The sequence below is a fragment of the Crinia signifera genome, chromosome 1 (assembly GCF_055691185.1).
Source record: "Crinia signifera chromosome 1, ASM5569118v1, whole genome shotgun sequence".
Lineage (NCBI taxonomy): Eukaryota > Metazoa > Chordata > Amphibia > Anura > Myobatrachidae > Crinia > Crinia signifera.
In genome coordinates, this window is record NC_139217.1 from 101,764,736 (window position 1) to 101,779,438 (window position 14,703).

The following is a 14,703-nucleotide window of genomic DNA, read 5'->3' on the forward strand; positions in this document are numbered from 1 at the left end:
AGTGGCCCCCCCTAAGGAGCAGGAGGTTACATTTCTTAATTTTCAGGTGCCGGTACCAGCATCCTAAGCGAGTCGGAAGACCGGTAGGCGGCTGGTGAGTATAACCTGTGTTTTATCTGTCGTGTTTCCCCACCCAAGTTACACCCGCCGTGTTTCACAAGTGGGTGTAACCAGTCTGAGGCCAGTAGTGTCTGTGATGATCATCCCCTCCCCTCCCCCCCCCCCCCCATAGTGGGATTCCCCTCCCCAGTTTCACCTTCCCCTCCCCCGTTTCCCCTACAGGTTGCGTTGCATCGGAAGCCAGTGGAGCAAGAAGAAGTACCGGGACCATCATCGGCCCGAAGGTAAGAGACAGAGGGCAGCGAGGTTAGTACGAGCAGCAAACGTCGGTGTAGGCCACGCCCCCCGTGCCTCTTCCACATAAGTATTCACAGCTTTTGCCATGAAGCTCATGTGCATCCGGTTTCCACTGATCAACCTTGAGATGTTCCTACATCTTAATTGGAGTCAACTTGTGGTAAATTGATTGGATATGATTTGGAAAGGCACGGTCTGTCTATAAAATGTCCCACACTTGACAGTGCTTGTCAGAGCACAAACCAAGGATGAAGAAAGGCATTGTCTAGATGGGTTGGGATCATTTGGTCTAAAGCATGATGGTCGACACCATTAGGTCGACATGGGAAAAGGTAGACATGGTTCTAGGTCGAAAGGTCATTAGTTTGACAGGTCGTTAGTTCAACAAAGTATATGTCGACAGTCAAAAGGTCGACATGTTTTTTTTTACTGTTTTTTTACCTGAATGTCAATACAGTCAACATGGACACAGTTTCAAGTGCACCGCATCCCCTCGCATCACTCGCTGCACTCGCAATGTGTCAGGCACAGGGCCGGCGCCACCACTAGGCAAGGTTAGGCATTTGCCTAGGGCGCCGGCCACTGGAGGGCGGTAGTGAGCTGCAGCCTGCAGGAGGAAGAAGCAGCAGTAGGAAGCTACACTACCGCAGAGGAGAACCCGGCCGGAGGAACTTTGAAAAAGAAGCTGCAGCCAGAGTAGCAGCTATTAGGTGAGTTGATTCCGATCCTCCCTCCCCCCCTCCCCCAACCTCCGCTCCAGGCAGTGTGATATTGCGCTCTGCTCTGGGACGCCGGGTTCCTTAATGATGGACAGCCTGAGCCGCCCGCGCCTAGGATAGGACAGCTGAGGTCGAAGGTCCTGGTCCCCTCCCCTCCTCCTCCCTCCCGGGCAGCAGCATGAGCTCTCACACTGTCAGTGTGTTACAGCGTGAGAGCTCATGCTCTGCCTGTCAGCGGCACAGCACAATCATACTAGTGTGTGCTGTCACTCACCCCTGAGCTGTTTTAAAAGATTTTTAAATTGTTCCCAGTAAGGGGGCGTGGCCACGTTGCCCGCGATTTAGCCATGCCCCCAACACTTCAACAGTGTGCCTGTCCATGTCCAGTGTCCGCCTGATAGCTCCTCCTGCCCTCTGATCAGATACTGTTTAATCACCTTAGCCCCTGCCCTGCTCTCTTACTATGCACTGTATAGGCATCCCCATTTTTCTCCTTGTCCTCAGTGTGACTGTCTCCACAGTACTGGGCACACAGCTAGTTCCCGAGGTGGGTGCATGATTATACTGTATAATCATGCACCCACCTGGGGGACTGGCTGTGTGCCCACTGCCCAGTACAGTATAATCATGCACCCACCTGGGGGACTAGCTGTGTGCCCACTGCGCAGTATAGTATAATCATGCACCCACCTGGGGGACTAGCTGTGTGCCCACTGCCCAGTACAGTATAATCATGCACCCACCTGGGGGACTAGCTGTGTGCCCACTGCCCAGTACAGTATAATCATGCACCCACCTGGGGGACTAGCTGTGTGCCCACTGCGCAGTATAGTATAATCATGCACCCACCTGGGGGACTAGCTGTGTGCCTACTGCCCAGTATAGTATAATCATGCACCCACCTGGGGGACTAGCTGTGTGCCCACTGCGCAGTACAGTATAATCATGCAGCCACCTGGGGGACTAGCTGTGTGCCCACTGCGCAGTACAGTATAATCATGCACCCACCTGGGGGACTAGCTGTGTGCCCACTGCGCAGTACAGTATAATCATGCACCCACCTGGGGGACTAGCTGTGTGCCCACTGCGCAGTACAGTATAATCATGCACCCACCTGGGGGACTAGCTGTGTGCCCACTGCGCAGTACAGTATAATCATGCAGCCACCTGGGGGACTAGCTGTGTGCCCACTGCGCAGTACAGTATAATCATGCACCCACCTGGGGGACTAGCTGTGTGCCCAGTACAATATATATATAAAATATATAAATATAAAATATAGCTAATAAAAATTATAAAAGTCAATTGTGTATGTGAGAAGTTGGGGGGGCGGTATCCTGTAGGTTTGCCTAGGGCGCCTAGATGCCTTGCACCGGCCCTGGTCAGGCACACTATTTTATTCTCCCACCATGCCCTAGTGGATGGTAGGGCATGAAATGCTGCCTGTCGGCACATGTCGGCTCAAAAAAACAGTGAAAAACCTCATGTTGAACTTTTGACTGTCGACCTAGACATTGGCGAACTAATGACCTGTCGAACTAATAACCTGTTGAACTAATGACCTTTCGACCTAGAACCATGTTGACTTTTTCCCATGTCGACCTAGACCCATGTTGACATTTTCCCGTGTTGACCTAATGACTGTCGACCATCATGCTGTAGACCAAATGACCGCATCCCTTCTAGACCAGGCATGTCCAAACTATGGCCCTCCAGCTGTTGTGAAAGTCCCATTGTGCTTTGTGACAGTTTTGCTATTAGGGAAAGCTAAAACTATGGCAAGGCATGATGGGATGTGCAGGTCCACAACAGCTGGAGGGCCACAGTTTGGACATGCCTGGTCTCGACCTCTGCAACCGGATTGTCTTGAGGCACAAATCTGAGGAAAGGTACAGAAAAATATCTGCTGCTTTGAAGGTCCCAATGAGAACAGCGGCTTTCATCATCCGTAGATGGAAGAAGATTGGAACCACCAGGACTCTTCCCAGAGCTGGCCAGCCATCTAAACTGAGCATTCAGGGGAGAAGGGCCCTATTCAGGGAGGTGTCCAAGAACCTGGTGAGAGATGGAGATAGGGGGTGGAGAGAAAGTGAGGGAGAGAGGACAAAGCAGGACCGGATTAACCAATAGGCTGGATCGCTGGGACCTGGGATTTGTAACACAGACACGATAGATTGTGCTGGGATTGGAGCACTTCTTGGTGCTGCTGGAGTTGGGGCCGAGCAAGGTTTAATGAGATCTCCCCAGGGGAACTCTGGGAGCAGCAGGGCCTGCTGGGCTTGCCAAGATAGAGGGAAGAGGAGATCCTGTGATAGCCGCAGCTGGCTCCACCACCAAGGCTGTTATTCGAGTGGCCTAGGGTGGCTGGAACCATTAATCAGGCTCTGGGAGACAGGGTGTGTGTGTGGGAGGGCGAGCACTACTTCAGTCAATACATGAAGGTCTCTTCATGGGACGTGCACTTCGCTGCAATGGTCCCCGACCTCTAAATACATGCAAATCTCAGCAGTGACTCGCACCACCAGGTTGTTTGCCTCTCTCCTGTAGCAGAAGCAGCTCTGGCATTACCAGCACACACCCTGCTGGCGTTGGTTCCCCAAGCCACCGTGGGGTCTACAATACCATTGCTATGTTTTAGTCTCTCTGACTTGTGGCATATGTGAAACTGCAAGAATCAATTATTATCCCTGATATCCCTATATCATCTGATGAAGCCGCTGACACTCTAAGAGGCGGGGAAACGCGTCATCAAGGAGATCCTATCTGCTACTTTGCACTCTGCAACACCGCTGGGAGACCCGGAAGCCGGAGCAGTGCGTTCGTGATAAGGCTGACCAGCTCAAACAGCCGGGAACCCTCTCCAGGCGTGGGCAACAGAATCAACTCCTAACAGTGGATTACAAAAACGGAGCATAAGTATTAATTCTCTGCATCTATTTCTAACACCTTTCTAACTTCTTTAAGCTTGTACATGGCTCTAATGACTGAGTTTTAATAAGAAAAAGTTTGGCTGGAAACTAACCTTTGGCTGTGCATATAAAAAAGTGTGTTTGCTTGAAGCGCATTTGAGCCTCCATTCACAGACTAATGCTGGGTACACACCAAAACGATTTGGATTGTATGCAAATCGTATGCAAATCATATGCAAATCGGATCATGCGATTTGCATACAATTTGCATACAATCCAATCCCCTCTGTATTCAGATGAATGGATCTTTTACAGATCCTACCTGCAGCAGGTAGGATCGGATTCGAATCCAATTCAGATCCAACCAAACGATTTTGACCAAATCTGCATCCAATCTGCATCCAATCAGTCTGAATTGGATCCAGATTGATGGGATTGTGCCAAAATCGTTTTGGTGTGTACCCAGCATGGCAATTGTCTTACACCAAAGACTGCTGAAAATTAACCCTATGCATGCCTAACTTCCCTTTAAAGCTCTGCAAAATATATGTGCCTTATCCTATGGTCAGCCATAGCATAGGTTAGCTATAAAGTATCGCACATTTCTTTGTGCAAACCATATGTAGTATATTAGAGATGCTTTGAATTATTAGATGCGCACCATTAGGTTTTTTTAACCATATATATCACCGGCCGGTGTTCTCAATTTTATAACTGTTTAAATATTGTGATAATTGTATAAATAAATTTGCATTTTATCATTGCTATAATACTATGTGTCTATATTGTCCTTTAGCGCCGTCTACTTTGTTTCTATTAATTATTATCCCTGTTACAATTCCTATTATGGATACATATTACCAGAGGCGTAACTCTGGGAGGCAATGGAGTAATCTGCCCCCTGGGCTCCTGCTCCCAAGGAGGCAGCTCTCGTCCAATGCAAGTTTGAATCAGTTGATTGAAAGCCGCTGATATTGCTTCTGTGGCTGACTCCCCCTCCTGACAAAATTTTTGCAAGTGTCACAGCCTGTATTAGAACCCATAACCTGTCTTACTGGAGACAAACTCCATACTGATTGAGCTATTTGGGGCACCAATATTTATCTTGCCTCTGGGCAACTGGGAGGAACTTACACCACTGCATATTACAATATAACTTCTGACTAGCGCATTTGGGCTGCCATAAATGATTTACATCTACGAAATTTTTGTGGCTATTAGGATATTTAAACTGAAGTCTGTTAACTTTGTGACGGAATAAATAATACAACACAAATATGTACAGTGGCATCATATTGGGGTGCGGGCTACACCTGGGTGTCACCTGCTGAGGGGTGACACTAAAATGCTTGTGGCTGCTCAGCAACAGGAGCTGAGTGCTGCACTGTAATATTACATGCAGCAGCTGACTCCTGTCACAGGAATGGATCATAGGGTGGACAGTCAATAGGCCAATACCAAAATGTCAACACATGAAAAGGCCAACATAAGTTTTTGGGTGTCAATATCGACACCTTACCATGTGGATCCCCAATTCGTGTAATCCACTATGATTGCAAACATGAAAGTCCATAAAATGGGGGAAAATATTGTGAAAAAGCATGTCGACATGTTGTCTTTATTGACTGTCAACCTAGACCATGTTGGCTTATCATCCAGATTGCCCTGTCAAAGTACAGTAGCTGAGGCTGCAGGCACAGCAGTCTCCAGAAACAGCCCACATCTCCCAGACACCCTGGAGTGAAGAACACAGGGTTTGGGATGTGAAGCCACACCCTTCCCATGAAGCCACACCCATCGCAAAGCCTCACACCCTTTTTGCTTTACGGGCCTGATGGCCTCTGAAATTTCACACTGGGTTTGTTAAGTGGTGCTCTCTGTATGTATTAGTAGATTGTAAAGTTATATTTATTTACATTCCATTACAGTGTTACATAACAATAATCACAGTTAACAATATCACTCCCTGGATTTGTAGAGCACAAAGTTGTTCCTAAACACTATTGGCCAAATGTAATGGGATCCGAGTAGGGATGGCCATCTTTGCCATCGATGGTTGCGTTCAAAGGCAATAGTGCAACTTGCCATCGATAGTGTCAGACTATGGAATTGCTGACCATAAATGTTTTTACCTATCAATGGTCATCCATTTTCTTTGACTGATTAGCTTCTTGGCCAATCAAAACACGGGAGTGGGGCTTCACATGTGTCAGGAGCGGAGCAATGCTCCGTGTCCCGGCCCCTTGGGGTAAAAAGAAAATCAAAACTATTAATTTAAGCTTGACATCTATGGTGGGAAACCATCTGGTTCTCCCCAGTCGATGTCAAAACTATTCTACATCGACCATAAACCATAAATGATTTTGAATCATCAATGGTTGATTGATCATCCCTAGTTAGCAAACCTAGCAAGTTTAATGCTAAACTTGCACATTTACGCAACTCGTATGCATACCTCCCAACATTCAGCTTGAGGGAGGAGGGATGTGGCCCACGCCCAAAAATTTGGGGGTGTGGTCTCATGACAAGGGGGCCTATTGCCACAAGGTCATGCCCCCATTTGCCCCACTGTGGGGGGCATAGCTATAGGCTCTGGGAGCTGCTAGTTATGTCCCCAGCCATTCACAGGGGGGACTCCCAACTGCCCCCCAACGCGGGACACTGCTGGCCCCTGGAGGGACGCGGGAATGTCCCAAAAAAACGGGACCTTCCCGCGAAAAAAGGCACAGTTGGTAGGTATGCACATGCTTCCTGCAATCCCAAAACTCACAATAAATAAAGGTCATATCCTGATATATATATATATATATATATATATATATTTTTTCCACATTTGAGCCATTGAAAAAAACACCTAATTTGTGCCCTAAAACACACGGTTTTACAGGCAGGTGAAACAAAATTCCAGCTATGCTGCATTGGTTTATTGGAATTAAGTACAATTTGTAGAAAGGAGGTAGCACACTAATATAGCGTTGACAGTGTTCCCAAAAGGAGGTGGATTGCCCCCAGGTGAGGAATAATAATGGAAATGTCACCAAAATCAATGTCCTCCCACTTGATTGTAAGATTTTCACATCCGATTCCTCTACTTAGAAGTAAATTTTTCAGTCACCCCTCAGTAGTATATTGATTTGATATGCAAGAAATCAGAGGAGATACATGTGCATAACTTCAAAACAAAGAGAATTTAATAGGATGTACACTTACAATTTTTAAAAAGAATGACAGCATGTAAAAAATGGGTGAGAATCGCTCAATCCTCAAGTCCTTGGAGTGTAGATGGTGGAGGTCCCAGTTCCGGATCTGGTAAACTCTGTACTCACTCCACAAGTTCCTTATGACTGCAGCACCCAAAAGGTCCAAATGGAATAGGCAAGACACGCTTAACGCGTTTCGGATCCACTGATCCTTCGTCAGAAGCGTGGAATTAAAGCATAGCCCGGCGGCGATACATTGGGTAATTAAATATTGACCTAGCTTCATTTTTTATACTTTTAACATGATTAATCTAAAAAATTATATTTTATTGGGAGATTACCATACAGCCCCATTTGAAATTAGTAAAATAATAAGGTTGGGAGCCGGCACTGTATAGCAGGTTCACATTTGGGGCTCAGTATGTCACTGTAAGGTGAAGATGGCTATGACTGACAACAAGTGTACGGGGCATTATGGGCAAGGTCTTCCCTGCAAAGGGAGTCTAGCTGCTACCCTCAGCAGGGTACACACACAGAAGATGTGCAGCAGGGACGTCACATCCTCGCTAGTGACAGCATGGACGCCGCTTCCTGCCCTGCCTGCTGCCCTGTCACACAGAGTGGGGTTGGAAGAGCCTGCATGCACACTGACAGCAGGCGGAGTTCTCCTGATGACACAACCACACTTCAAACGGCTTGGGCGGCGTTACCGTGGCAACAAAGACAGGCTTCCTGCTCCCTCACTAAGCTGCGACCAATTGCGAACAGCGCATTTGGAGATGAGAACACTTTTGACCCAACCACGTTATCGTAGCCGGGTGACATCACGGTCACGTGACTTGGTGTACAGGAGGAAAAGAAAATCCAGTGGGAGATTAAGGAGCTGCTGACAGCAGAGAGAGAGGGAGTGTGGAGCCGAGGAAGGATCGGCCGATAGGATCGGTGTAAGTTGGCATCACATTGCACTAAGTCGTCGGACTATGTTTATCATGTGTTGTTTTGTTTCTGTCTCCTTTTGCCTAGCAGCACACTGGGAGGTAAACATTGTATAGGTCGGTGACCCCTTATACCTTCTATTGTGCCCTGGCAGTGTGTGTGCTCGGGGGGCACATCTACCCAGGCTGCCATTAGCTGCGTCTCTGTGGGTCGCCAAAATTGTTTAACTCTATAGCAGTAGCAGCCTCACAGATCACCCACCACCTGCCTTCCTCTCCTCAGCCCTATTCCTGTCAATATGCCCTTTATGGTATGCACAGTATTCTGTACGTGGTATTGCTATTGATGTGAAGGGCACATGAGCTTTTCTGGTGTGTATGTGTATGTATGTTTTCAGTTATCTTTGTTTTTGCTTATTGTTTAAAATTATGATGTAGCAAAAATATTTAAATAACATAATTTAATTTTAATTTCAATATCAGTCAGAAAAAATAACCAGACCATTAAAAGCCAATATTGCATCTACTTTGTTAGGCTGGGTACACTATAGAACAATATATTGTTTGCTTGAGTGACAAATTGTATATCCAGCAAGTCAGCGTGTGTAAATCCGATATATCTGTGAAAGTTGTTCACAGACCTGTAGCCTCAGCCTTAGAGCATATATAATCATATCTGTCCGTGTGAGCGCCTGTACCCTGGCTGCAGGCACTGACATCACAGCTGCCCAGGCAAATTCAAATACCCGCCCAGTTGTGTTGGCAAATCCACTGGCCTAGTTTGCCCAGGTATAATATATATTACATTTCAAGGTGTACAAAAGTATAAAGTGTTACAAAAAAACTTTTAAAATACATTACAAAAGTGCTTACTCACAGTGCCCTTGTCCGGGGCAGCTTCTCTGCGTCCATGCGTGCTTCCTATCTGAGCGGATGTTAGGGTAAACCGGCCCCCTAACGCTCAGATCGGAAGCATGCATGTATGCCGAGATCCCGCCCAGGACAAGGGCACTGTGCGTAAACACTTTTATTATATATTTAAAGGTTTTTTGTAACACTTTTTACTTTTGTACAACTTTGAAAAAGGGGTTTGCACACCCCGAAACGTTGGTTTCCTTAATAAACGTTGCAGTTTTTGAACTCATGGAGTGCCACTGCCTGACTTGTCATTGTTTGCTATCTATCTCAAAAAGATCGCACTCACATCCATTTACACGTAACTGTAGGGGAGTCCTCCAGAACAAAAAATGTCCATAAATATAGAGAATATTAGGAAGCACTCTCCAGCTCAAATGTGCAGATAAAACAATGCTGTGTTTTAATTAAGACTTATTACATTGTAAATAGAGGATACTCAACGTTTTTGTCCCATGAGGGACTGTCTTCAGGAGTCACATCCAATGTAACAACAATAGCACCGCATGAACCACGTAGCAAATCCTACAGCTGTAAGGTTTGCTGCGTACATTTGAGCTGGAGAGTGCTTCCTAATATTATCTATATATCTGTCTATCTATCTTTCTATCTATACACTTGTTTTTAAGTTTGCATTCCATTTCAAAGCTAGGTACACACTATAAGATAAGCTCCATGTGTGATATTGTTAACGATGTCCGCAGAACTCCCAGGCAAATTATATAGTGCATATGAACTGAATGATATCGTTCAGCATCGTCACCTTCACTCAGAATATGCAGTTCAGTTGTTGATGGCATTGAGCTGCATTTACAGACAAGGGGGACATCATTAGCGACCAATGGGGGTGCATATAGGGGGTTATTCTGATTCACTCGGAAAGGCACAATAACTCTCTAATGGACAAAATCATATGCACTGCCGGTGGGGCTGATGTAGCATGTGCAGAGAGAGTTAGATTTGAGTGTTATTGTTTCTGTGCAGGGTAAATACTGGCTGCTTTATTTTTACACTGCAATATAGATATCAGTTTGAAGTACACCCCCCACTCAAATCGAACTCTCTCTGCACATGTTACATCAGCCCCACCCTCAGTGCATATGGTTTTGTCCATTAGATAATGATTGTGCCTTTCCGAGTGAATCAGAATAACCCCCATAGTCGGGAAGCTGCGCACTCACAGGGCCTGTTCTGCACATGTGCAAGATGGGTCCTGATCTCAAATCATAATTTAGCAAATTCAAAACTTAGACCATTTAAAGTAAATGAACTACTTACTTGCCCCATATTGTTGATGTGTTATGCTGACTCTTATGTGGTGCATACAGTCTTTCTTTATTTCTCTTTGTAATGGTTTCCAAACTATTCAACCTGCATGGTAAGGGTACACAGTACACTGACAAAATGGTGTTACCATGGTCACCAGGCAAACAAATGCTTAAAAAGCATAGTCTATAGGAGGGCATCACTCTGATTTGCGGTAAAACTGTTATATACAAGTTGTAGTTCACAGGAGATATGTGGTCAATTTAAAACTGCTTCATATAACAGCTACCCGACCTGTCCTGGGAGGCACCTCTCATGTGGATCATTTTTGTCCTAGAAATGACTGGCTCCTCTTTCTTGTATCCATTTGTGAAACCCTGTTTTAAAACTCAAGCATAGAAGGCTGTTGGCTAATGCTGACTATACACTAGATCAGGCATGCCTAACATGCGGCTCTCCAGCTGTTGTGAAACTCCATATCCCAGCATGCCCGGATACAGTTTTAGTATTCCCTGATAGCAAAACTGTGGCAGGGCTTTTTGGGATGTGTAGTTTCACAACCGTTGGAGAGCCACAGGTTGGCTAGGCCTGCACTAACTTTCATCCAACACATGAAACTAGTTGGTTGGATGGAATAAAAATCTGGTACTGGATGGGAGCATACAGTATGTAATTTGTAATGGATAGAACTGTCATTCAGACAAGGTACTATATGTCAATCTGTTTGATTTAACATATTATATGCCTTTGTCCCTTTTCCTGGGAGTGTGTACAAACTGCTGATTGTTTACCATACAGTACCAGATCATCTGTCCAATCAAGCAACTAGTTGGATAAAAGTTGCTCTAGTCCGTGCAGGGCCAAGCGTAATTTATGTTGAACAGCCGTGAGTTTGTTTTGTGTGTTTTTTTTTTTTTTTTATGGAAGTGTGTTCTTGATACATTAGATAGTGTACTTTATAGTTTAAACATTTTTTTAATCTGGTCACCGAAGACAAATGGAAGTCTTCAATACTGGTAAATTTATTGTCCTTATTCACATGTTATGTGTGATATTGGTGGCCATTCTGAATTAATCGCTCCCCCACGCAATCATATGTGGGAGCGATGTTTTCCATCTGCGCATACTTATGTATGTGGTGGGGAGTTCCCTCTGGGACTCTGTAAGCTGCGAGCTTCGCAGCTTACTGAGTCAACCAGAATGAATGCCATTGTCCTGATGAACTGTGAACTTCTACCCTCATGTTTTCAATGTATCTCTCAGTAGAATTATGCTTTGTATTTGGAATACTGCTGTAAATCTAATATTGCTTTTAGCGTAAATTGGCCTACACATGGAGAGATGAGCGATGCTAGAACGCTCAGCACACAGTACTGCACAGCGATGTGCCACTGAGAGATCTGTCAGTGCCAGTGTTCTACGTGAGAACACCGGCGCTGACCCCAGCGATTAACTAGATTTATCCAGTGTACACACAGAGCGATCGCTAGTGAGATCGTTTAGATCTCTATGTGTAGACCCCATAAGGGTGGTATTTATCTCGTCTTGAAGAGAGATCACATTTTATCTAGCCTCGCTCAGAACATTTCCCTGTGTGTAGGCCCCTTAAAATGTAAGTTTTATTTAGAAACAGGCCCTATGTTCAGGTGGGAAACCTGTCCTGAATATTATTGCATGCACAAACTAATACTTATGTACTTAGATTGTAATACCCTTTAATTTGCTATTTTCATCTACAGTCACAGGGGGGGGAATATATTTATTTTCTTTCCGTACAGAAGAACATTGCTGACATTCCATTCCTGCTCCTAATAGTTCACATTTACATTTTTGTAGGTATTATAGCATAGGCCTGCATGTGTAACCTGCATTTAATTCAGCATTCCTTACATCTCGGTCATTCTCTGGGAACACACCTTCAACTGTAATGAGTGCCTGGCATCTTTGCAAGGACTTTTAGAGAAGGTAAACAACATCGTAGGTGTCCATGGACGGTATCCGGACTCATGATAGATTGACTCTAGGTCGACAGTTATAAGGTCGACATGGTGAAAAAAGCCGACATGCATTTTTTAGCAAAATTTTGAGCTGACAGGTGGTAATTCATACCCTACCATCCACTGGAGGGAGAATATAATAGTGTGCCAAGCGCAGCAAGGCACAGAGCCTGAAGCAAGGAGAGTGTAGCGGTACACTTAGACAGTGTCCATAGATGCCAAGAAAAACTCCTGTCAACCTTTTCATTGTCGACCATTAGTGTGGTCGACCATATAACTGTAGACCTGGACATTGTAGATCTAATATACCATAACCCCATGGACTAGGTGAAGTCTGAAGTGGGGTTGTTTTTGCCATTGTCCTCTTCCTTTTTTTTTTTTTTTTTATATAAAGAAACTATTTTGCCGATAAGCAACAATGCCATACTCCTGACACCAGACTTTCCATAGGCTTCCTATTCAAGGTAACTGTAGAGTTTACAATTTTTGTATGCTCCTTCGATCAACTCTCACTGATTTTGTCACTTTATTTTAAGCTTCAGTGTTCAGCCCATACTGTACATCTGCAACAGATTGGCCCTTTTCCCTGTTCTCCTGAGGTCAAACAATCATGGAAATCCTTTATTTGTTGATCTTGACCCAAAAAAATTATTGGTATTGATCTCCGATCATCGATGGCAGAACGGGGAATAGTAGTGTTCCCGCTAGGCTGTTTTAGCGGGGCGCTGCGCCCTGCCCGATTTTTAAAGGGCAAAATGCACCCTGCCCGTCTCGCAGCACCCCGCTAAAACAGCCTCACGGGGAAGCCCAGCGATGCCTGGCGCTTCCCCGGCAGCACAGTGGATCCGGAGGGGCCGGGCCCGCCCCCTTTGATGACTGTGGCGGCCGGGCCCGCCCCCTTTGATGACAATGGCGGCCCAAGCACGCCTCTTTCATTACGGTGGCGGCCCGGGCACGCCCCCAGCTGTGACGTCCCCGTGCCCGGTCCACCCCCAACACCCTGCCCGGAGTCACTCCTAGAGTGAGCACTAGAATAGGGACTGTAGATGTATGGCCCACACAAGGCATTTATATTGATACGGTGCAAAGGGGAATTGAGTTAAGTGCAATGCTCCTTTTGGACATTATCAAAATAATAATATCAATAATAATTTTATTTATATACAAACACTTGTGTACAACCAAATAAGATTAAAATTAGAAACCCTTATAAAGTGACATTAGCAATGTTATTACAGGGGTGAATCATTTGCTTGTTCATTTAGCTTCATTCTAAATTGATTTGCATGAGAAACCCTGAGGCAGAACTTATTACGGATTTCTGATCATAACCCCCTGAGTTGCTAACCGAAGCGTAAAGTACGGATTCCGGGCTTGTTGCGGGTGTGCCATATCGGCAGCAGACCTGACGTTTGCCATGGGTGAAGCTGCACACAGCGCTGTGTGCTGAATGACACATAGCTGTGTGCTGAGCAATCTAGCATTGTGTGTAGGCCCCTTAACATCTTTAATTCCTTGAATTGCTTCCGGGTACTTAGGCTGGGTGCTAAATTCCCATTCATCATTTGAATTCCCCACTACTTTTACTATTTAATAAGCAAGTGATTCTACTTCAAATGTGTGAAGCCATTTTTTTCTACATAAAGCCAGACCTATGCCTATTGGTTGACCGACATGGCAAGGAGAGAGTCGGTTTGTTTGTCTCTAAGCAGAGGCTTATGTACAGTAAATCCTGAAATGTATTAAGGGCACACAGTCTGTTCACATGGATTGTGCTGCTCAATGTAGGTTAATGAAGTCATTAAAAATAAAATAAAAAATCTGCTGTTGTTTTCTACACTGTACTGAATTTAAGTAGTGCTTCAAAGCCTTACGCAAACTCATTTTCACGCAGGCGCCCCAACATTTCCACAAGAACCTGAAAAGGAAAACATTTGTTAATTTAACATACAGTGTGAAATCACTTTTTTGCTGAGCAGTTTTACCATAGTTTTAAGAGAGAAAAATAGTGAGAGATAAAGCACCAACCAATCAGCTCCTAACTGGAATTTTCCAACAGCGGGCAGATGTATTCAGCGATGCTGAAACGTTCTGAGCGATGCTAGATTGCTTAAACACCGGGAAATAATGACACATGGGGCCACGCATTGCTATTGCTATGGCCCCTAAACACTGAGGGTTGTAGGGACATGTTCTAAGAGAGCCAGTGAGAGTGCTTAGAAAATGCCTGTATATCGCTACATGTGTAGGCCCCATAACTGTCATTTTTCAAACATAGCTTATCACGGAGCGATGTAGGGTTATTTTCTAAGGGATCTAGTGAGATTGCTTAGAAAATGGGCTGTAATCGCCCTGCGTTTAGGCTACATTTAGGCTTAAGTAATAGAGATTGTCTTTATGTTCAG

The 14,703-nt window shown here is 45.2% G+C and overlaps 2 protein-coding genes across 2 annotated transcripts in view; one reads left to right on the top strand and one right to left on the bottom strand.

Moving 5' to 3' along the window:
• CEP44 (centrosomal protein 44) overlaps positions 1-7,842 on the bottom strand; it is a 57,081-nt gene extending 49,239 nt beyond the window's left edge. Inside the window, exon 1 of the mRNA XM_083170834.1 lies at positions 7,196-7,842. The gene's annotated coding sequence lies outside the window, so the exon portion shown is untranslated. The remainder of the gene's footprint in view (positions 1-7,195) is intronic.
• Positions 7,843-7,966: 124 nt separating this feature from the next.
• The window catches only part of FBXO8 (F-box protein 8), a 57,998-nt gene continuing 51,261 nt past the window's right edge, over positions 7,967-14,703 (top strand). Inside the window, exon 1 of the mRNA XM_083170846.1 lies at positions 7,967-8,129. The gene's annotated coding sequence lies outside the window, so the exon portion shown is untranslated. The remainder of the gene's footprint in view (positions 8,130-14,703) is intronic.